The sequence below is a fragment of the Cebus imitator genome, unplaced genomic scaffold (assembly GCF_001604975.1).
Source record: "Cebus imitator isolate Cc_AM_T3 unplaced genomic scaffold, Cebus_imitator-1.0 Scaffold689, whole genome shotgun sequence".
NCBI lineage: Eukaryota > Metazoa > Chordata > Mammalia > Primates > Cebidae > Cebus > Cebus imitator.
Genome location: NW_016108004.1, coordinates 139,732 through 145,069, shown reverse-complemented (window position 1 = coordinate 145,069; position 5,338 = coordinate 139,732). Strand labels below are relative to the sequence as shown.

Here is a 5,338-nt window from a genome sequence, read left to right as displayed (position 1 = left end):
TGGCCAACACAGCCAAATTTCATCTCTACTAAAAATACAAAAATTAGCTGGAGTGGTGGTGTGCACCTGTAATTCCAGCTACTCGGGAGGCTGAGGTGAAAGAATCACTTGAACCTAGGGGGAGGAGGTTGCAGTGAGCTGAGATTGTGCCACTGCACTCCAGCCTGGGTGACAGAGCAAGACTCAGTCTCAAAAAAAAAGATTTTGGTTTTAAGGAAATTTGAAGAGAGTGAAATGGAAAGGCGTAGGAAGAGTTCAAAATAAGGGAGCATCATAAAAAAATATCCGATTTTAGGGTCTTGTATTTTGGCCAGAAGCAAAGGATAATGTGTCAGGTACTCTGAGATGGACCGACCCCAGACTCCCGAGTTGGTGGGGGAGGGATCTTTCACGGAAAGCAGCCCTCGGTGCCAAATACTGCTAGAGAATTACGGTGAGTTTATTGGAGAGAACTTTCCTGAGGGTGTTTCTGGGAGGTTGAGGGAGTTGGGTATTGCAGGAGTGGGCAGGATCCCTGGGTGTTCCATGTGGTGAGCTCATAAGGGTTTGAGCTGATGAAAGGTTTTCAGTGGCTTGGGGAAATTGACCTTGGGTAGAGTCTTCTCCACATCATAGTCTGCCGGTTCATTTACATGTTGATTGGTCTTGGGGACTGACTGCTAAGCTTGTGGAAAGGCCCACACGGTGGCAGTATTTTGTTTTTGTTAGCATATTCCGTAGTCTTATTTTATAGGCTCTGCAGTTTATTGTTTGTAGACCCAGAAGTAATAGGGCTCCGCAGGATCAATACACATTGAACAAATTCTTAAGGGACAGATGTATAAAGAAAGTCAGGGCTGTGTGCGGTGGCTCATGCCTGTAATTCCAGCACTTTGGGAGGCCGAGGTGGGCAGATCACCTAGGTCGGGAGTTCGAGACCAGCCTGACCAACATGGAGAAACCGCATCTCTACTAAAAATACAAAATTAGCCAGGTGAGGTGACGCATGCCTGTAATCCCAGCTACTTGGGAGGCTGAGACAGGAGAATCGCTTGAACCTGGGAGGTGGAGGTTGCGGTGGGCTGAGATCGCGCCATTGCACTCCAGCCTGTGCAACAAGAGCAAGATTCTGTCTCAGAAAAAACAAAGTCAGAATGCTGTTTTCAGAGAAAACTATCATTCAGACCAGACACTTATATCATCAGGAAATTATCTTTTTTCCTTTTGAGACAGAGTTTCTCTCTGTCACCCAGGCTGGAGTGCAGTGGCATGATCTTGGCTCACTGCAACCTCCACCTCCCAGTTTCAAGCGATTCTTGTGCCTCAGCCTCTGTGTAACTGGCATTACAGGCACACACCATCATGCCTGACTAGTTTTTTGTATTTTTAGTAGAGACGGGTTTCATCATGTTGGGCCAGGTTGGTCTTGAACTCCTGATCTCAGGTGATCCACTTGTTATTTCAGTTATTCCAGTTTGTGGGCCTCAACTCTCCCTTTGTTTGGTATCCTGGACTGACCCACCTTTTTTCTTAGATACCTTTTTTTTTCTTTTTTTGAGAGCAAGTCTTGCTCTGCCACCCAGGCTGCGATTATAGGTGCTCACCACTGGTCCCAGCTAATTTTTTGTGTTTTTAGTAGAGACGGGGTTTCACCATGTTGGCCAGGCTGGTCTTGAACTTGTGACCTCAGGTAATTCCCCTGCCTCAGCCTCCCAAAGTGCCAGGATTATAGGCGTGAGCCACCGCACCCAGCAAGATATGTTATTTATTTATTTATTTATTTATTTATTTTTGAGAAGGAGTTTCACTCTTGCTGCCCAGGCTAGAGTGTGATGCCACGATCTGGGCTCGCTGCAACCACTGCCTCCCAGGTTGAAGTGATTCTCTTGCCTCAGCCGCCAAAGTAGCTGGGATTACAGGTGTGCACCACCGAGCCCAGCTAATTTTTGTGTTATTAGTAGAGATAGGAGTTTCACCATGTTGGCCAGGCTGCTCTTGAACTCCTGACCTCAGGTGATTCACCCACCCCAGCCCCGCCAAAGTGCTGGGATTACAGGCATGAGCCACTGTGCCTGACTAATTTCTGTGTTTGGAAGCTCCTCTCCAGGGTTTGACTCCAGTCCATCAAGGCTCACCCTTCTCTCCTGAGCAATTTGAGCTCCGCCCAGTTGGCAGGTCAGCTCCACCCATTGGCAGGTCAGCAGCCCCTCCTTCATTCTTTCTGGGACCGTGGCTTTCCACTTCCCTCATTCCTTTGTTCCCTGTAACGTTTCTTTTCAGGAGCCCAAATGCATTGCTTTGTGTTATTTATGCCAGAATATGTAAGCCCTGATTTCTCAACTAAATTGTGACTTATTTCAGACCAGCCCACATCTTACGAGGAGTAGATCCCAGTAGTGGTCACCATGTGTGTGGATGGGGGTTCTCAAACATTGGGGTGCATATGAAGAATTTGGAGGGGCTGTTTAAAATCAGGTATTGGGCCAGGCAGGGTGCCTCACACCTGTAATCCCAGCACTTTGGGAGGCCAAGGCGGGCAGATTGCGAGGTTAGGAGTTCAAGACCAGCCTGGCCAACATAGTGAAACCTCGTCTCTATTAAAAATACAAACAAAATTAGCCAGGCGTGGTGGCAGGCACCTGTAGTCGCAGCTGCTCCGGAGGCTGAGGCAGGGCGCTTGAACTGGGAGGCTGAGGTTGTGGTGAGCCGAGATCCAGCCATTGCGCTCCAGTCTGGGCAACAAGAGCGAAACTCTGTCTCAAAAAAAAAAAAAAAAAAGCAGGTATTGGTTGCTGACCTCCTAGGTTCTAATTCTGTGTTGTCTGGTAGGGTCAGGAAGCTGTAAAAATAACCAGTACCCCTCTCCCAGCCCCCTTCTTGTGGATTCCAGTGCAGGTGGCCTGACCTGGACCACACTTTGAGGAAGAACCTGCTTCACCTTGACCTTTACAAAGTACTGTACCTACATTGTCACATTCGAAGCTCATGTTGTGAGGCTAGTTTAAGGAAGATAGTAATTCTTTTTTTTTTTTTTTTTGACAAAGTCTTGCTGTGTTGACCAGGCTGGAGTGCAGTGGTACGATCTTGGCTCACTGCAACCTCTGCCTCCCGGGTTCAAGTGATTCTCCTGCCTCAGCCTCCTGAGTAGCTGGAATTACAGGCACCTGCCACCATGCCTGGCTAATTTTTTTTATTTTTAGTAGAGATGGGGTTTCACCATGTTTGTCAGGCTGGTCTTGAATTCCTGACCTCGTGATCTGCCTGCCTTGGCCTCCCAAAGTGCTGGGATTACAGGCATGAGCCACTTTGCCAGGCACCCCCTGCCCCACCACCACCTTTTTATTTTTTTTTGAGGCAGAGTCTGGCTCTGTCACCAGGCTGGAGCGTAATGACAGGATCTCAGCTCACTGCAACCTCTGCTTCCCGAGTTCAAGCCATTCTCCTGCCTTACCCTCCTGAGTAGCTGGGACTACAGGTGCAGGCCACCACGCCCAGCTAATTTTTGTATTTTAGTGGAGATGGGGTTTTACCTTATTGCCCAAGCTGGTCTCCAACTCCTCAGCTCAGGCAACACACCAAGTCAGCCTCCCAAAGTGCTAGAATTACAGGTGTGAGCCACCATGCCCAGGTATTAATTCATCTTATAAATGTCGGAACTAAAGCCTGGAAAGGTCAAAGAGCTCGATGAAGGTCACGTAGGGAGTAAGGGGTGATTGGACCAGATCAGGGCTCCTAAGTTCATTGCTTTTCTCACTGTGCGGGGCTCTCCGAGCGCCTTTATAGCCACGCCCACCTCAAATGCAGATCCCGGAGGGCGCCTGGCTTCAATTTTCCTTTTTCCGGAGGGGAGATGGATTGCCTGGAATGGACCTTGGCCCTGGCAGGGGAGAAGCTTCCTGCTGGGCAGATCCTGGCAACTGTGTTGGTGTGGGCGTGCACAGGGAACCCCGGCCCTGGCAGAACCTTGCGATCTTCCGTGGGTGGGGGGAAGAGGAAGGGGAGGGAGGAGACGCTGAGACGGGACCTTCATCTTGAGCGCGGTGGGTGGCGCGTGGGAGAAGATGCTGAGCGCTTCGAGGGGAGGGAGGGAGAGGGGCCCGAGCACCGGCTTCCTGGTCCGTCCTGCCCTCCTCGTTCTGTAGGTGCCATTTATACGGTGGAGAGACCTCCGGGCCGGGCCTCAGGCCGCCCGCCCCTGCCCGTCCTCCAGCCGGCCTTTGGAGAAGGTGCGAGAAGGCGGCTAGGATTTGGGATTCTTGTGGAGGCTGAGGGGGATGGGGTGTGACCGTTTGTCCGGGTCTGACCCTGGAACAAAGGCTTTTTCCACGGAGAGCCGAGGGCTTAATGCCCCCCGTTAGCCGGAGTGGGGGGGCCCATCAGCGCGTGAACTGCTGAAAACAGCCTTCTCGGGATCGTTTCGCGGAGCCGCTCCGCCTCCCCCGCGCTGGCGGCGAACTCCGGCCGGGCTGCAGTGGACGGACCTTCCCGGCCGAGCGTCCCATTGTGTCACTAACGCCCAGTGACAAAGGCCGCTCGCCGGTGGCCACAGTCGCGAGGCGGGTCTTACCTCCAGGCCCGGTCCCTTCCCCCACGGCAGAGGCGGGGGCTCCGGCTGGGTCCCCTGAGTCCTCACGGGGCTCTTCCGAGACCCCAGAGCTCTCCGCAGGGGATGGCGCTGCTGGCACTGAGGAGGGAGAGGCCCCGGGACACAGGCGGGGCACAGAACCTGTGACGGCCGTTTTCAGACGTTGGCTTAGACGTCGGCATTCAAATCACAGGCATTTCTAGTGCTCCCTCCACCCGCCCCCGGCCCCCAGGCTTTTGCCTGGATTCTTAGCATTCAGAGTTCCATTTGGCTCCTTGCTGAATGAAGTGACCCCGGTGTCATGTTGCTGGTGTCACTTTAGGAGAACACACAGGCTCTCAACTGCTCCCGTTTTGGTGGGACCCGTCTGACGACGCTGTCATTGTGCTGTTTACTTGTCCGTCCGATTGGAACAGGGCGGATCTTCACCCGGGCTGTATGTCGCACCCTAGAACCACCTGGGGGTCACGAACACCAGCCTGTACCCCACAGGTTCTGATTTGGTCGCTCTGGGGTGGGAGACACGCAGCTTTCTTCTCCTTGAGTGATACCAACGTGCAGCCGGGGCTGAGACGTCACTCTAGTGACAGTCACCTCGCTTCCTTTCTTCCTTTCCTTCCTTCTCCCCCTCCCTCCCTCCCTTCCTTCCTTTTCTCTCGCTTTCTTACCTTCCTTCCTTCCTTTCCTTCTTTCTCCTTCCTTCCTTCCCCTCTCTTTCTTTTTCTTTTTTTAAAGACGGGGTTTCACCATGTTGGTCAGGCTGGTCTTGAACTC

The 5,338-nt window shown here is 52.2% G+C and overlaps 1 protein-coding gene across 2 annotated transcripts in view; it reads left to right on the top strand.

Moving 5' to 3' along the window:
* ADA2 (adenosine deaminase 2) overlaps nucleotides 1-5,338 on the top strand; it is a 34,752-nt gene that overhangs the window by 5,984 nt on the left and 23,430 nt on the right. The gene's annotated exons all lie outside the window — the stretch shown is intronic.